Source organism: Centruroides vittatus, unplaced genomic scaffold, assembly GCF_030686945.1.
Source record: "Centruroides vittatus isolate TY-2023 unplaced genomic scaffold, ASM3068694v2 contig_12, whole genome shotgun sequence".
Taxonomy (NCBI): Eukaryota; Metazoa; Arthropoda; class Arachnida; order Scorpiones; family Buthidae; genus Centruroides; species Centruroides vittatus.
Window position 1 is genome coordinate 237,172 of NW_027120767.1, and position 19,254 is coordinate 256,425.

General features: G+C 38.2%; 1 pseudogene; it reads right to left on the minus strand.

Annotated features, from left to right (window-relative positions):
• Window positions 1-5,988: 5,988 nt before the first annotated feature.
• LOC136983595 (tubulin monoglutamylase TTLL4-like) lies at window positions 5,989-8,500 on the minus strand (annotated as a pseudogene).
• Window positions 8,501-19,254: the final 10,754 nt, after the last annotated feature.

Below are 19,254 nucleotides of genomic sequence, written 5' to 3' on the forward strand. Positions count from 1 at the left end.
TTAAACTTCGGTCACGCGTTCAAGACGTGCCGTGGCAATCGTAAATGTATAACTTGCGGGGCCGATCATGACCCGGCTGAATGCACTGCTACAGCAGCCGGCTGTGTGAATTGAGGAGGGGATCACACAGCAAATTCTCCCCGCTGCCCGGCCTATCAACGAGGGGCACGCTTGCTGAAACTTAGCATCACCCAACGCTGTTCATATCTAGATGCGAAACGTTCACAGGGACGCGAAACCCCAACGACATACGTTAAGGTCGTGTCAATTCCTCGTTCTCTCCCGCCAGAGACGATCCCTCGCCACCCCTCTCGGCGGGATAAGCGATCCATTCCCTTCACACCTGGGCAAACAGCTGATATTTCGACCTTGTCAAAACGCATTTCCCAGTTTGAATCCGTGGTCGAGGCATTACGCTCGGAACTAAGCCAGCTTCGCATGATTACCCAGTCAGTCTCGTTTAACTCATCCCAGGATTCCCACCGGCCTACACGTGAATTAAATCCAGACAGGGAATCTGCCACACCCACGACAACTAAACGTCCCTCCCACCCAACGGGTCTTCTGACCTCAGCCCAACTTCCAAAGAAAAAGAAAAGCCTTAAATTTTGCCCTGCCGAACCATCGGCGGCATCTGATTCCGATGGCCCGCCCTCGGATATGGATCTCACGTGCTCCACGAGAATGAGTCCACTAGATGACCCTTGCACAGCCTCACCAGCGGAGCAGGCTAAGCTTCGCCGCCGCCCGTCCACAACCTCCAACCAAAATGTCTAATTTCTCTAGCGATTTGCACTACTTCCGTTTGGTGTACTGGAATGCGAGAGGTCTTCATTCCAAACGCGACCTCCTTCTAGCGTCGTCGTGGCTCCGTAACGTAGACGTCCTCCTAATACAGGAGACATAGTTAACACCAGACGTAGTCTTTACCATTCCAGGCTTTACTCTGTTTTGTCAAGACAGCACCACTGCCCAGGGTGGGGGTTTCTTAACAGTGGTAGCTCACCAGTGTCCCGCCCGCCTTTTGCCCCCTGATCCAAAGCTCACAGGCATCGAATCCCAAGAGACCCTGATTTACGTTTCACAGGCCCCCCTCTCTCTCTTCTTAACGTTTATTCCCCACACGGCGTCCAGCCAACTACCCCTCTGGACTCCCTCTTGCGGGATGACCACTCCCCACGTATTGTGTGTGGGGACTGGAACGCTCATCATCCTTATTGGGATAATGAGTGCAGCCGCCCAGACGGTACTGGCCGCATCCTATTCGATTGGTTTCCATCAGTAAACTTATGCTGCTGGAATTCAGGTGAGCCGACTTACTTCCATTTTAACGGCTCATCGGCCATTGACCTGACCTTCTGCTCCCCGGACCTATTGGGCTTTGCCTCGTGGCGCCCTTGCGCTGATACATTAACTAGCGACCACGCCCCGATCTCTATCACTCTATCTCTCCCGGGCACCCTTAGCTCGACGACTGCCCCACATCTTCATCGTACCACAAATTGGAATCAATACTCCAATAATCTTGATCAGCTTTGGACCTCCAGGGATTCACATCCCACCTCTTACTACTCCTTCGTCGATAACATCCACAATACTATTAACGCTAACACGACAATTCGCTCTATTCCTTCCTCGGGTACACCGCCGTGGTGGACCCCAGAATGCAGCCACATAAGAGTGCAAAAACGTCGTGCGTTCCGTCTTGCCTGTAGGCGTGCATCGTACTCGTGGTGGGACAAATACAAACAATTATAGGCAAAACTCCGTCAGAAGACCCGCCAGGCTCGCCGGGAGTGGTGGGGTCGTCTGTGTGCCTCTCCCCCTCCCAGTCTACGCTCTACCGCATCTTCCGCCGGTTGAGGTCACCTTCGACGATCACGGACACCCAACATATAATTCAAACGATGGACACTCGCCTCAGTCCTATACAGCAGGCAGAAGCCTTTGCATCCTTCTTTGGACATGCTCGTCCAAGAGGCACTTTTGCCTTTCTCAACGAACCTCGGTCAGGGTCTCCTATGAGCAACGATTCCCCCTTCCACTTTCTCGAACTTTGCCGTGCTTTGCGCCGGCTTCGAAACACAACTCCGGGCTCTGACGGTGTGAATGCTCAAGCTCTACAGACCCTCCCTAATATGGGCCTCTCGGTCCTCCTTGATCTCCTGAACAACCTCTGGGCCACAAGGTCCTGCCCCCCGACTGGTTAATCTCCACAATTGTCACAATCATTAAACCGGATCGTCCAGCAACGATATGCACCTCGTATAGGCCTATCTCTCTTACATCACACGTCGCTAAATTATTCAAACATATGATCCTGTACCGCATTCATAATTTGGCCTCTCACTCTAACATCTTTCACCACCATCATTTTGGCTTTCTCCCCTACTGGGGAGTAGAAGAGGCCCTAATCACGTTACATCATCATATTGCCGTGGCTCGGGCTAGAAGGCACTGGGTTTATCTGGTTGCACTCGATTTAGAAGGAGCATACGACTCAGTGTGTCAAGAGGGGCTCTTGGCGAAATTGGAGAATTTAGGTATGGGAGGGAGACTCTTGTCCTGGCTTAAATCGTTCCTTTTACATCGTTCCTTTCGAGTCCTCTGGCGTGGCACACTGTCCTCTTCCCACGCCTATACTCAAGGTGTCCCGCAGGGAAGCGTTCTCGCCCCCATCTTGTTCACATTCTACATGGCGGACCTCTGGACAGTCCCCCCCTTCAACGTCACTGCTGTTCTGTACGCAGACGACTTTTACATCCTGACTTCTAGCACTAGGCCCTCTCAAGCTGCCCGCAACGCTCAAATAGCACTTGACCACCTCAAACACTGGGCAGACTCATGGAGTTTATCTTTTTCAGCCGCTAAAAGTGCCACTGTCGATTTTTCTCCTAAACATCGTCCACCACTAACTTTGTCCCTTCGCTCGGGAACCATTTCCCAGCGTCCTTCTCTCCATATCCTCGGTGTTCACTTTTCACATTCTTTCACTTGGCATGCTCATGAAACTTTCTTGAGAACGAAAGCGACACGTGCTGGTTCCCTCCTTAAATTCTTCGCTTCTCGCCGTAACGGCGCCAGGAGGGCCGACCTTCTCTGCTTAGTCTATACCATCTTGAGTCCGATGGTGGAATTCGGAGCCCCTCTTCTGGATGGGGCTCCCCCAACTACTATCCGCCGTATCGAAAAACCCATTCACGAAGCTCTTCGCACTGCCTTGGGGTGCCCAAGTCTACACCGCTTCTTTCATTATACGCTGAGTCCGGCTATATTCCACTCCAGTCCAGACTGCGCCAGAGGGCCATATCGCACGCCATCACTCACCTCTCGAGAGGACATTATAGCCCTCTACACATGATCTTTCACACTGCTTCTAGTCTAGACTATTACCGCTGGCGCCCTTTCCAGAGCCCTTATGCTTCCAGAGTTTTCTCCCAGATCTATCAGGAGGGTCTTCCTATCTCTCACCTCTACCATCAGAGGCATGTGCCCCCGAGCTCTGTAAGCGTCGCTACTCACATACGTCTAGACAACTTTCCGAACTCTTCCAGCGAACCTCCGGCAGCCTTGAGTGCTCGGTTCGCCGAATTACAAGCAACCACCTGGCGGGATTGGTCTCTCATTGGAGCTGATGCCTCAAAATCCCACTTACGGACGGCGTTCGGCGTGGTTGTTCCGGCCCACACCGTCAAGGAAACATGGTCACTCCACTCCAACTGCAGCGTCTTTGGCGCGGAAGCTCTTGGTATTCAACGGGCTGTCCACATCAGTGCCCGTCTTAACAGTCCGACGGCCATCCTTTCGGACGGTAAATCCGTTCTCCAGGCTGTCGCCAATGTCACTTTTTCTTCCCCAGCGGTCATTATTGACCTTGCTGCCACAATCCGTACACATCCCACACCCCTTGAAATCGGATGGACTCCGGGTCACGTCGGTATCCATATTAACGAAGCGGCTGACCAGGCAGCGAGCAATAACACTCCCACCGGCTCTTGATGGAGGCCTCTCGTGGCACGTGACCTCATCCGTAATTTGCGGGAATCGATAATTCGTACTTACACTGGCACCTGGTCCACTATTCTCTGGAGTAAAGGTCGCGACCATTTCCGTCCTTTCTCCCCTTGGATCTATCATCACGCATTGTCACGAAACCCTATTGGCCCATCTTCGCACTTATACAGCCCCGTTGAACGGGTTTCTTTACTCTCGACGCCTGCGCGTCTCGCCTGATTGTTCGCACAGTGGCTTGTCTGAAACTTCTTCTCACTATTGGCAGTTTGCCCGCAGTACGAGGGAGCCCGCTAAGAATTGGGTCGTTCCTTGACCTTGGACCTGTCCGTCGTTCGCAACTTAACTCCCATATACTCGCCACGAGCCGACCTTCCTTCCCGTCAACACATGGAGGCTTTGGAATGTTTTGTGTACCGATCTAACCGCTTCGCCTAATAACTAAGCGGTGCGCCTCGAAGAAAAAACCAACAGGCTATAGTCTCCATATTAACAAAAAAGAAGAAAGAAAGAATAGACGTTAGGCGCCATCTCTTAAGTGGCAAAATAGAAAGAGAAATCGGAATTGAATCCAAAGCATAAATTTCTTCATTTTATTTTTTGAGAAAAATCGTTCATTCTAACCACTAAGCCACAACTGCTAACTCACTCTCGAAAATCATTTGGATAAAACGTCTACTTAAAGCAAAAATTTTGGTTAATGTTACCCGCGGTATCGAAGATGGCGACGAGGAAATTTTTTTCCTAGATACTAGACGGTGACGGGGAAATTTATTAATTTGCATAATGCGACAGATAGTACGGGTACGCCCCGTAACGCTTAGATCACTCGGTATTCTACTTCCAGATTATCCATTGTTAATCTGCTTCCAGATTATCACTCGAGAATCTGATTCGAGATTACCGGAAACGCGGCCATCTCGAACGTAGGGAAAAAAACTTCCCCGTCGCCGTCTAGTATCTAGGGAAAAAATTTCCCCGTCGCCATCTTCGATACCACAGGTAATATTAACCAATAATTAAATTTAATTAATGATTTGTTGTGAAACCGTGTTGTATTGTCTTAGAAGTGTTGAACACAAAATCGTGTTAATAACAATCACATGGCTTTTTCCACCTTTATTTAGTTGATACAGTACACGTTTCGGGCCTTGTGCCCCTCATCAGTCAAAATAATATAAGAAATAGTGTATATAGCGTTTTAACATTATTTACAGGCAAATTGTATAAACATTTTAAAACGTATGTAACGTACAGTACCCTGTGTACCAAATTTTAACTTTCAACTCCTAACCGTTTGGACTCTGCGCTGATTATTATTATCAACTCGGCTATAATAGTAATCACGAATAATACGCAGGACAATTTGTGCTGGGGCCTTTGCCGGCAGCAAAACGGTTGTTCTCTTTTTTTTTTTTTTTTTTTTGTTTCGGTTTAATACAAACTCCATTTCTACTTCTACTTCTACCTATTTTAAAACTTAGGTAGAAGTCAAAACCCCATTGATGTTCTAGCAGTATAGAAGTTAATAAACTTCCCATTTTTTAAGTCGGAATCGAACTGTCGGAACTGTTCTTTTATTTCTCTTTCTTCTGCGATTTCTTTTTCGGCGATGTTTTTCTTTCTGGCCCTTCAGTTTAATATAAACTCCCGCCTCACGCCTACCTATATGAAAAGGTAGGTGGAAAACACTGCGATGTTCCATAACATACGAAGAAGAAAGCAAGCTTCCCATTTCGGATTGAAATTGTCCTGCGTATTATTCGTGATTACTATTATAGCCGAGTTGATGATAATAATCAGCGCAGTCCAAACGGTTAGGAGTTGAAAGTTGAAATTTGGTACACAGGGTACTGTACGTTACATACACAGTATGTAACGTACAGATTACAGATTTTACGAGTGCAAATCTATTATATAGATTTGCACACGTAAAATAAATTTTGGTAAAATATCAATGGCAAATTGTCCTGCGTATTATTCGTGATTACTATTTGAATTTTTCTCTCGAATCACCTGCAAAGAAGTTCCCGGTATTGCGTTTTCTTCCTTTGAAAATCGCACATTTTCGTTTTTCTTTCGATTTAAATTCTTAAAACTACGAAAAGTAAAGTTTCTTTCTGGATTCTTTTCTTGGGCTGGGAGGGAAATATTAGGAAGTTTAAGAGTGTCATTTTCGGTGGAATTGCCACATTGCAGATGAATTCCTTCATCGCAAAGAGTCTTCAATACTTGGATTCCGTTCTTTTCTGTCTCTTTGAATCCTTTTTTCCCAAGCGTCGAATAAGAGATTGTAATATTTTGGCTTTTTGAAGTATTTTAAATAGGCAGATGACGTTTTAGATGGGAAAATACAAAGAAAGTGACCGCAACGAGCCAATTCGTCTTCACTTTCTATTAGACGTCGAACGTCATCCGGTGTCAAATAATTCAAAATTGACTTGTCACTCCAGTTTTTTTCTTTATACTTCATCTGTTTCGTTTTTTCTTTTCGGCTTAACACCGCGCAATGAAGATTGTGATTTATAAATAACTTTGTCCTTTATCGGGTTTTATGTTCAGCATTTTCATTATTTCTCTTTCCGATCTCGGTGGGACGTCGACATTGTTTGGGATATGAAATCCTACCGTGCTAAGTGTGTCTTTAATTAACTGCTCCTTGATACCAGTGTCGAGTTCAGTGTTCGAATGAAGACTGAGAGAGATGTTCACTTCTAAAAGCCACGGTCTTAAGTTATTGTCCAACAGAATGTCGAAGCCGTACAATTCATAACGATATCTGCTTTTGCTGTATAATTGGACCATACTACCGATAGCATCTTCGGAACTGATTATGGTTTTGATCACAATGTCCTTGATGACCCACCATAGATGTTTCGTGTTGATTCCTTTACTTTTCAAGTACTCCCAGAATGATTGAAGTGACCATTTATGTTCTTGGCATAACTTTTCGTTTTCGTTAAACTTGTATGACGGATTTTTGCGATTGATGCTGTAGTTAGTTAGGTGCATAAACTTTACTTCGATGAACTTTAAGTCACTAGAATACTGCTTCGAAGCGAATCGTATTAATCCGTTATTAAAGATATAAAGTCGGACAGGATTAAAACTGGTAACCAAAACGTACACTCTTAAATCGAATTTACTCCCGTTGATAAGAAAAGGGAATGATGTATACTTCTGAATCAGGACTGGAGTCTTTGGGAACGTCACACCACTTATACCGTCCGTTGGAAGAACACGCAAGGTGTTCTTCCAACGGACCTGATACGGATTCAGTGACTATCTGAACTCTTAATTGTAAGTGTGTGGAAACTTGTTTAATTATCGTATCGTTGTTTTTTAGTTGTCGTGAACATTGTAACCTCTGTATATTCATTTGTTTTTATAAATATTGCGTTATTGTCAACCGTACGTAGTGGTGACTCCTTTTTGAATTTGACTCTCTGGATGAAGCTGGAGGTTTAACGATCCACATCTGAGATTCTTCTTTCCAAGCTCTTTGTAATCTTGCCAAATCCTGTGGCAAGATGTAAGTTTTTGGCATAAAAGAAAACGCCGTTTCTCCGTGAGTACTTTGCATCTCGACTATATTTAACCACAAGCAATCTTTTCTGCAAGATTATAGCTACCAGGAAAATGATTAACTTTTTGATTGATGCTAACACATTCAAACTCTTCGCATTTAATATACGACTTCCAACGCGCTATCCATTTAGCTCTATCTTGAGTTAAGCGAAAACCGGAACGACGGACGAACTCAAATTAAAAAAAAAAGTGGCCACTACGTACAGTTGACAATAACGTAATATTCATAAAAACAAATGAATATACGGAGGTTACAATGTTCACGACAACTAGAAAACAACGATACGATAATTAAACAAGTTTCCACACACTTACAATTAAGAGTTCGGATAGTCACTGAATCCGTAACAGGTCCGTTGAAAGAACACCTTTCGACTTTACTTGCACAGACGTATCCGCAGTAGAGTCCTCGAGTCCTTTTGAGCACACCTAGCACTTGTCAGTCCAAAGAGAGCTCCACACTTTTCCAAGTTCAAATTGAACCTCACACTTTCCGGGCTTTGGAAAGGGAACCTCTTCTCGCCTAAAGTTGATGCTTTTATACTCGTTGAGTTTCATGCCGATCCACCAATCAGCGGCCGATGTCTCCGTTTCGTCCCGCCAACGTACGATCATCCTGGCCAATCGCCGATTTCAAAACAAACGGCGGTTTTCCCAACGATCGTTCTCCAACGGATCTTGTAACGACCATCGATTTGAAATACAAAAGTTACGTTAGAACTGGAAAAGGCGGGAATCGCACGTCTGGGAGATTCCAGCCACGACAGACGATGTTAACGATTAATTTTGGCGTGGTAGGAGGCAATTTCCATAATAATTCGTTTTGGATCTCCTTGGGTAATGGGAAGATTTTTTCGGAGGATATTCCAAAATAAATTGTCGGAGGAACAAAAGAGAACATGCTCAGTCTTAACTAGAGCCCTCTACAAACAGAGTATGGTCAATTGGTGGGGTCAAAATATGATTGGCTATTGCCGATCACGTGGTTTATGGACGCCATTATGAGGCCAGCTTCCGATCTGCTTATGACAAGTGAGTCAGCTATTTATTCCGATAAATAACAGAATTAGAAACTTTATATACCAGGTAATTCCGATCTAAAATAGATTTTAAACATCGAGTTAGTTATTATTTGGCTATACTGACGTTATAAATCATTTTAGCCTTTAGATCTGCCGATACATCTAAAGCTACCACATAAAAATAAATCATGCCAGGTTGTTCAGCCGTTAATTGCTCAAATAGAGCTCCTAAATTCAAACTTCATCGATTTCCCGGTGATGAAGCAAGAAAAAAAATATGGGCAATTAAAGTAAACAGGCTGGATGAAAATGAGAAATTATGGATTCCTGGAAAACATGCAGTACTTTGGGAGGTAAGAATCAGAATTTTTATGGGAAAGGATTTCTCTTTGCTTACCTATTTAATTGTACATTGCACGTTAATAAACTAAGGCTAAAATGTATTAAGCCTGTTACATTTTAGCCTTTATAAGTTTATTGGTTTAGTAAAATGTGAATATTTACAATTAACTCTCATAGGCTCATTTTGAGAAAGATCAGTATGAGAATCGCAGGAAGGATGGAAGAAGATTGCTGAAGCGTGATGCTGTGCCTACACTTTTTTCTCACAGACCTGCACCTAAAAGAAGAAGATACTCTGGACCAAAAACAGGGCATAGAAACAATTGTGAGCATATAGATCCGACCTTGGACCACAGTTATGCTACAAATTTATCTCCTATGACATCTATGCAGCCCAGTACAGGTATATTTATAATATAAATTTAAAATATTATTAAATATTCTATTTTTTTTTATTGTATACTTTGTTTCTTTTTGAAGAAAATGGTGATGGCTGTAAAAGCACAAATGAAGATGAAGATAATGAGACATCTGGTCCAGTATTTCGGGACTCCAGTAATCTTGTTAGCCAGCTACTGTCACCAAAATCAAAACAGATTAATGAACTAAAATCTCAATTGCATAATGCATTACACAGATTGAGCATCAAACACAAGACCGTGTTATTTATTAAACACTTGGCACTTTTCCACTTCTATTAGTTGAGACGAGATTTTATTTCACTCGTTTCGGGCATTTCGCCCCTCTTCAGTCAACTAATAAAACAATATACAACATTTCAAGTAATATAACACACACCAACAGATACCACAAAACACATCTAAGGGAAAAGAGAACACTTAAAACACTTTCCCTTCCTAAGTCCATCGCTAAAGTAATCCCGACAAGGGATAGGAACTATTTTAATTTGAAAATACTAAGATCGGCCATAAAGTATAAATATATAAAGCTTAGAAGATTAAAGCGCAATTTTAAAAAATCAAACGACAAAAATTCGAAATACTCAAACAAAAGGATCGACCCGATTATAAATTTAAGCGATTACGAAGCCAATAAACATGAGAAATTAGTAAAACGATTTCAGTATCCGCCCAACATGGAGATTAGCGCATGGAAAGAATCTCTAGTAAAAAACAAATCACAGGTTAAAATTCCTGAGGACATCCTTGAAACAATTCGTGCAGGCCTGGACTTTAGTGGCCCCAATAGATGGGAAGTTCTTGATATTATACCAGACTTAGATCGAGTATGTAACAACCTTCCTGAGCCAGAATCGCAACTTATTAAATCAAGTCTTAGTAGCAAAATTAAGAAATACATAACAAAAGAAAAAAGCAAAACTGTTATAAAAGACAAAAATTATTATAAATATAAAAATAACATTAGCAAAGTACAAACATTCCTGGTTGATAATGGACTAGAGATAATTAAGGCAGATAAATCGAAACAAGTTATTATTGTATATGCTGATTGGGTAAAAAATAAGAAATGTGAATTAGTCGAAGGTAAACAGTTTAGGCAACTCCCGATAGACCCAAAAGATATTATATATAAAGAGCTAAAAAGTAGAGTCACAAGATTACATAAAATGAATAAATTAACAAAAGCTGAAAAAGAATTTATCCTAAACGATCAGAATGATCGCACACCAAAAATTAATATTCAACTTAAGACTCACAAAGATGGCGAACAGGTTCGACCCATAGTGGACTTCAAATATTCAACGTTATATAATCTTGAAAAATTTCTAAAGCAAGAACTTAAGTCTTACCAAAATTCTAATTTTGCCATATCTAATACTGATGAGCTTTTAACAGATCTAAAAGATATGAAGATAGAAAGCACTTTTAAAATGGCTAGTTTAGACATAATTGAAATGTATCCCTCCATAACATGGGACATAATTGAAGAAAAATTAAAAAAACTTAACATAACACCAGAGATCACCCAACTAATAGAGTTTTCGTACATGAGTAATTACTTTGAAATAGAAGGTAATTATTACACCCAAAATGAAGGTATTAGTATGGGATCAGTTATAGGACCTAAACTTGCTGAATTAGTAATGATTGATATAGATGAAATAATTAATAAAATTCAAGGTATAAAATTTTACAAGCGATATGTTGACGATATTCTGATTATGTACAATACTTCTGAAATTACAATCAACCAGATAGAAGTCCTTATAAATAATTTAAATAAACGAATTCAGTTTAAAACAGAAGAAGAAGATAGTATTAATAATAGCATTAACTACTTGGACGTTAGGATTACAAGGAATAGAAATAGTATCGAATTTGAACCTTTTAAAAAGCCTTGCACTATTAGTACGACTATTAAATATAACTCTAATATACCTTTATATATCAAATATAACGTCTTTGCAATGGAATATGAAAAAATTAAAAATAGAACCAGTAAGTTAAGTAATATGTCTAAATATATAAAAGAATTAAAAAATAAATTTGTATTAAATGGATACCCAAACTATATAATTACAAAATGGGAAAAAGAAATAAATGATAAAACAAATAGAAACGACAAACAAAGAATAGAAAAACAAGGCTCAGGAATAAGATATATTAGTTTTCCATATGTAAAAGGATTATATGAAGAAATTAATAAAGAATTAACAGATTAAAGGAACACGTCGCCGACTTAAGATACAATCGAGTAAACTCTGTTTTTCATGATCATTGCCTACTTAATAATTGTAATATAGATCAAGATGGTACAAAAATTTTATATAAAGAAAAATACGCTTATAATAGAAAATTTAAAGAGAGCGTGGCCATCATAAAATCCAGTAATTCTATAAATAAAAATTTAAGCATAAATATAAACAAGAATTGGTTAAGAATATTATAATCATATAAAAAATAAGCAACAGATCCAGCCTAACTTGGCTACTTTTGGCTATACAGTTAATTATGTAAATTCAGATCGTCATAACCAGCAGAATATGCAAATGGTCAACAAACAACTGCATAATAATGAGCCAGTACTAGACGAAAAGTGAGTTTTTTAGTTAACACCAGGTCCAAACGTTTATTGCTTTATGTCAAGATAAAACAACAATGAAGAAAAGAAAAAAGTTAGTAAAAAGAAGATTAAAGATCTATTGCGTTCGATTTTAAAAAAAGTAAGATACCGAATATGTTTAATATACCGATATGTATAAAATAAGCCTGTATGTTTATATATTTTAAAAGAAATTTTACAATTTAATTAGCCGTACGTAGAACATTTATATTTGTTGCTGTAACTTTGAGGTCCAAATTGTGCTATGCACGCGCACCCTTGAGTTCGAGGAATTAACGGTACGTTTTAAATTAATTTTTGTGGTATCTGTTGGTGTGTGTTATATTACTTGAAATGTTGTATATTGTTTTATTAGTTGACTGAAGAGGGGCGAAATGCCCGAAACGAGTGAAATAAAATCTCGTCTCAACTAATAGAAGTGGAAAAGTGCCAAGTGTTTAATAAATAACACGGTCTTGTGTTTGATGCTCAACATATAAGAAAACACGGTTTCAAGAATACCTAGCATTACACAGAGTTAAAAGAGTGCAGAAAAGTAAGAAGGGTCTCTATGAAGAGATAAGAAAATTAAAATCTAGAGTCAATACACAGAGCACAAACATAAAATTAATTTTCAATTCTGATCAAATAACATCCCTTGGAAACGTGTCAACACGGGGAATAAAATGGCAAAATAATACAATAAGAAAGGCTCTGCAGTTAAAATTTGCTTGTGGAAGATCAGGCTATGAAGTGTTAATTGAACAAGGCTTGCCTCTTCCGTCTTTACGGACATTGCGAAGACAACTACAGAACATTAATTTTGAAAGTGGAATACTTCACGATGTGTTCTCATATTTAAAAATAAAGTCACAGAAAATGAATAGCCACGAAAAATTCTGCTGCTTATCGTTAGATGAAATGGCTATTGCTCAGGGTCAGGGCCGGATCATCGAATAGACAAATGAGGCAAATGTCTAGGGCCCGGTGTTTTGAAGGGCCCGGTCGAACTGTCTACTGTATTTTGAAAAGATTTGTAAATAAGATAGTTTACTTTTCTGTTGGACAACTGTATATAATAAACAAATAAATAAAAACATATTGCTTTTTATATCGTTATTATGAATTCTAAAATCTAAAGAAAATATGTTCTTATGTTTCTTCTTATTAAAAGTAATTCTTCCGATAATTTCGAATTTTTTTATAGCGATAAGAATAATATTAACTATACGTATTCTAACATCCTGCGAAATATTATTAAACTAGCCGCCCGGGACGCCCCCTAATGGGAATTTATAAATAATAAATTGTTATTGCAAATAAAAATAATAATATACTCAATTATACTGAATAAAAGCTGAAAATCATAGCTGGGGTAACCTTGTAAACGATTTTGGCAATGTCTGTAAATCTAGTAGCAGCAGAGTTATTCTGTAACAATAATATTTATATTATTAATTTAAATAGTAGCTAGGGGCGCCCCTAGTGTTTAACAGTGTGAATTTTGTTGAATAGTGTGAAGTTCGCTGCAAGTGTGAATTTTGAATTCTTTACTTTTCTACTGTAAAGCGTGTTGAGGTTCAGAGGTAGGTCATTTACCATTATTATAATACAGTAGACAACCGTATAACACGGTAGATACGTTCCGTGTTATATGAATTCCGTGTTGTACGAGTCACTTAGATTTTACAAATATATGAGCCGGGCACTCGTGCAGTTTAGTGGGTACGGCTGTTTGAAAGGTTTTCTTCCATAAAATTAATCGATTCTAGACTAATTTGACTCGAACATTTCCAAAACACGTATAATTTTTTGGAAATAATCCATATAAACTATGCTATAAACAAAAAATTGTAGGAATACTTACCGAGTGCGCACCGTTCGAACACGCCCATGCTTAAGATTGTTTTCGTCGCGGAGCGGCTCATCCAACGGCGGACGCGTGTTTTCCGATAAGTTATTCTGCGAAAAATTCACTGAACTTTGGAGACGTCATTAATAGAAATATAATTTTTATGGCTGATGAATAATAAATGTTTTTTAGTAGGTACGCTGCTTGTTTAAACTTAACGGTTTGTACAATATCCACTATTGGTCCAGATTCGACCAATCCTGTTGAGACAGGAGTCGGCCATGACAATCTGACTCATTCTTTTACCGTGTTATCTGGTACGAGCCTCTTTTAGCGTGTTATACGAATCCGTCTTATATGAACCCGTGATATAGCGGGGTCTACTCTAATTTTATAATTTTTATTATTTGAGCTTGTTAAATTATAAATTTCAATATATTAGAGAAAATGAATTATCATCACGCTTCGGGTTCTGAGAAAAGAAAGTGTAAGAAGAAGTTGGAGGAAAAAGCAAATAAACATAGAAACGCTCTGCTAAAATATTTTATCCATACAAAAGTAGACAATATCAATGTGGAAGTTGAGCCTGAAGAAAAGGACGTTGGTGAATATTCTGGAAACAGTGAAAATCAAGAAGTACAAATAGAAAAGACAGAAAACGATGAAAATATAATTGAAGTAGTTAAAATGAAAAATATAGAAGCCAAAAACATACCAGAGGTTGAAAAGAAAAACGAAAATGCAATTAATGAAGTAGAAATACAAAATATAGAAGGTAGATCCAATATCGTTAATGATATTTTAGTTTTTGACAATTTGGACATTTCATTATGGCCTTTAAATTTAACAACAGACACGCAACATTATTTGCTTAAAAATAAACCATCGTCATATATTTCTCTTGTACACACCGCTAAAAAAGTAGTGACAGAAGGTGGAAAAACTGTAACTCGGACATTAAAGAAAAATATTTTTACTCGTAACAAGGCAAACGGTGAAAAAATTGAGCGAAAATGGTTAGTGAGCCCAAGAATTAAAGCAGTTTACTGCTATGTTGCAAGATATTTGCGATATTAGATTTTACAAATATATGAGCCGGGCACTCGTGCAGTTTAGTGGGTACGGCTGTTTGAAAGGTTTTCTTCCATAAAATTAATCGATTCTAGACTAATTTGACAGATAATAAGCAGAAGAACCGCTTTTACAGAAGGCTTCTCGGACTGGAAAAATGTAAATGTAAGAGTAAAAAAACATGAACGTTCTACTGATCATAGGCATTCTATTGAAATTTTAATAGGAAGAAATTCAGTTGAGGGACGTGTAGATACTATAGTTGAAAAAAAGTATTTAGAAAAAAAATACTAGAGAAAAGTACTGCTGCGGGTAGTAGCAACAATAAAAGTTTTAGCTAAAAATTCTCTGGCATTTCTTGGCTCTAATGATCTCTTTTCTGAATGTCAAAGCGGGAATTACATTGGAGCTCTAGAATATTTGGCAGAATTTGATGAGTTTTTAGCATCGCATATAAAACAATATGGATCAGCTGGAAGAGGCAACGTGAGTTATCTTTCTTCGACTATTTGTGATGAATTTATTGAAATATTGAACGAGAAAATGTTAGAAACATTTGTGTCAGAAGTTAAAGCTGCCAAATATTTTTTTATAATAATTGACTCTACTCCTGATATAACACATGTAGACCAATTAACTTTTATATTGCGCTATTTATCAGAAGATAGAACCCCAATCCAGAGATTTTTTGGATTTATTCCCATTTATTCTCACTCGGGGGAATCATTAGAAAATGAACTTTTACAGAATATTGCAAAATTAGGACTTGATATTAGTAATTGTAAAGGACAAAGCTACGATAATGCAGCAAATATGTCCGGCAAATATAATGGGCTCCAAAACCGCATTAAAAGACATAGTGAAACAGCCCATTACGTTCCTTGTGCTTCGCATTCATTAAATCTAGTAATAAATAGTGCTAGTGAATCATGCTTGCAGGCAATAACATATTTTAATTTACTGGAAATCATTTATACCTTTTTTCGGCTTCTACGTATAGGTGGAACATTTTAGAAAAAGCTTTTGCCGCAAATAATAAACATTTTACAGTAAAAAAGTTATGTATTACGAGATGGTCTTGTAGAGCTGATGCAGTTAAGGCAATTCGCTTTGGGTTCGACCAAATAAAAAGTGCTCTTCTGGAAATACCTTTAGACGAATCTCAGAAATGTTCTGTTAAAGAAGAATCACGAAAAATAGCAAACAAAATGAATACTTTAGAATTCATTTTGTTAACAGTTATTTGGGATAAAATTCTTCCCAGAATAAATGCAAGCAGTCAATCCTTACAAAATCCTACTTTGCCACTATCTTTTGCAGTAAATATTTTTGACAATTTATATGATTACGTTAATAGTTTAAGAAGTTCATTTCTGGAAATAGAAGCAGAGGCATTAAGCACGTCAGAAATAAAAGTGTATTGTGATTTTGGAAAAAGGTCCCAAAAAAGAAAACGTTTCTTTGATGATGCTAATAATGATGAGGGAAATGTAAGTTTTTGTCAGAACCAAGAAATGTTTAAGCGAAATTGTTTCTACGTAATTTGTGATAAAATATCTCTTGAATTAAAAGTTAGAAGCAAAAGTTACAAAGTTATTGATGAAATTTTTAAAACTCTTCATACAAACATAGCTGACGACGAGGACGTATCAATTAATACCGCATTGCTAAAAAACATGGTACAGTGGCGACATTAATACTGAAGAATTGGACGAGGAATTGTTGCAATTTAAATTAATTTGCAAAAGCCAAAATTTAACGTTGCCATCTGATATGCTGCAATTTATAAATAGCACAAAAATAGTGTCAACATTTCCAAATACAGAGATATTATTACGAATATATTTAACTTTGCCTATATCAAATGCATCTGGTGAAAGGTCATTCTCAGTATTAAAACGTGTAAAAAATTATTTACGAAACTCACTGAATGAATCAAAATTAAATTCTTTAGCTGTTTTATACATCAAACAAAATGCTTTGGATAATATTAATTATGATGAAATAATTGCTGAATTAAAGACTAGAAAACTGAATTTTTAAATAAAGTTTATTTAAACAGTAATACCTCGGTTTTTGTTGACTTCGGTTATCGTCGATTTTTTCGCGAAAAATTTGTCTGTTTTCGTCGATTGCCTCGGATTTCGTCAGCGTTCTCAAGTGACCTCGCTGCTAATTTTGCGAAAACAAAGGGCGACCCACGCGTTTTCCGGCGCAGTGTGGCGTTATTTCTCGTTGTGTGAATATTACCCCGCGACGGCCCACCATTGGCCAACGGTTCCGTCTCCTGAACACTGGGAGTTCAGTCATGGGTTCGCGCTTTGCCAGGGCGGGCTGTCCACATGAAGTTTTCCGGGTTTTCTCCACGTCTGTAACGTCTGAATAGAAGCCAGTAACCCTTAAACGGAATTCCCGGAAAGCATTATTCCCTCGATAAGATCATCATAAGCGCATACAACTATTATTACATGACAATTAGGTCACACTTTACCATAGGGCGATGTAGGCTAGAAGCTCGTGTCCAACTAGCTTCTACAAGATAAGACCCCGCGTGTCTAGCCGAACAATTCCATTGCTTTTATCTTTATGCTAATTATCTTATCTCTACTCTTAATGCTTTTATACAATAACAATATTACCTTAAAATATCAATTGTTTAATTTAACCTTTTTTGTTAATATTTAAATAATATAATATTTTACTCATGAGAGGTAAATTGAATAATGAAAAAAATAATTTAAATAAAAGCCAAGATAGTTTAAAAAAGTAAGTATATAAATACAGTGATACCTCGGTTTTCGTCGATAATCCGTCCGAAAACATTCGGCGAAATTCGAAACCAATGAAAACCGAGGCCAATTATTTCCATATGAATCAATGTAAATACAATTAATTCGTTCTAGACACTCCAAAATACATACCAAAAACACATTTTATAGAGAATTAATATAGCGTTAAATACTAAAAGCAATAAGAAATTAATATAAAAGACTAATTAGCATAAAGATAACTTTTGTTAGACATTTAATAAAATAAATTTCAATTTTTTTAAATTTATAAACAAACTGTTCAAACTTTTCTAGAAAAACTAAAATTCTTGTTGTATATTAAATATTTTTTATCAATAAAAATTTAAGATTTGTTTTAGTTTTTCACATTACAGTAGTACCTCAGAATACAAAATTAATCCGTTCTTAAACTATCATGAAAATGTCGTAAGGTGAATCATTTTTCCTCATATAATTACATGTAAAACCAAATAATCCGTTCCAACACGAAAAAAACACTCAAATTAATGCTAAGTAATACATTCAAAAAGATAACTTTAGTAAGGAAAACACTGAAAAATGCGTTTTATAGTTATAAATGTATAAATAACCATAATGGAATAACAATTGATAAAAAAAAATGTAGCTTTATTTGCACTTTACCTTTGAGGATAGACGACGGAGGTGTAAACTGGTGGCGGAAAAGACGGAGAAGGGAAATGATACTAAAACTTAACTTACATAACATAATGTATCAATAACTAAAAATAACTTAACACTAATTTTTTTCAATCTTTTCTGTTTTATATATTTTTAAAATTTTTTATTCACCTCTTTTTGCTTTCTCTCCTTCACTGCATAGAGGTCGCTTGGTAAAATATCTATCCAAAGAGGTTTGGCTTTGCCTACTTTTTAAAATGTTTCTAAAATGACTTAGGCAAATGTCATTAAACTGAGCGGCAATGCGACCAGTGTGGAACCTTTTCGGGATGTTTCTTTTCAATAAAATCAGTCACAGTCACAATCAGAAAGAACACGTGATCATGACAGTGGCGCTGCGAACTAATGTAACGTCGTATGGTGAGCTTTTGTTCGTACCGTAGAGCAAAAATATGTTCGAATTTCATGTCGTATACTGAAAATTTCGTATGCTGAAGCGTTCGTATGTAGAGGTATTACTGTATTTAGTTTTGTTTTATATTTTTTGTGTGCATTATTTCTTGTGGGAGAGGGAGGGGGCCCGGTAGGAAAAAATGTCTTAGGCCCCAAAGTGGGTTAATCCGGCCCTGCTCAGGGTGTTCAGTATGATCCACAGGGTGATAGATTTTTATGTGATGTAACACTGCCAGAACATGAGGGATATGCAAGTCAAGCATTAGTCTTTGTACTTGGTGGTATCACTAGTCGATGGAAACAAACTGTTGCATATTTTTTCAGTGGAAATTCATGCAAAGGAGTTATATTGCATGATATTATCCTTAGTATTATTAAAGAAGCAGAAGACATAGGTCTGAAAATTATATGCATTACATGCGACATGGCTAGTGCAAATAGAGCAATGTGGAAGGCCTTTGGG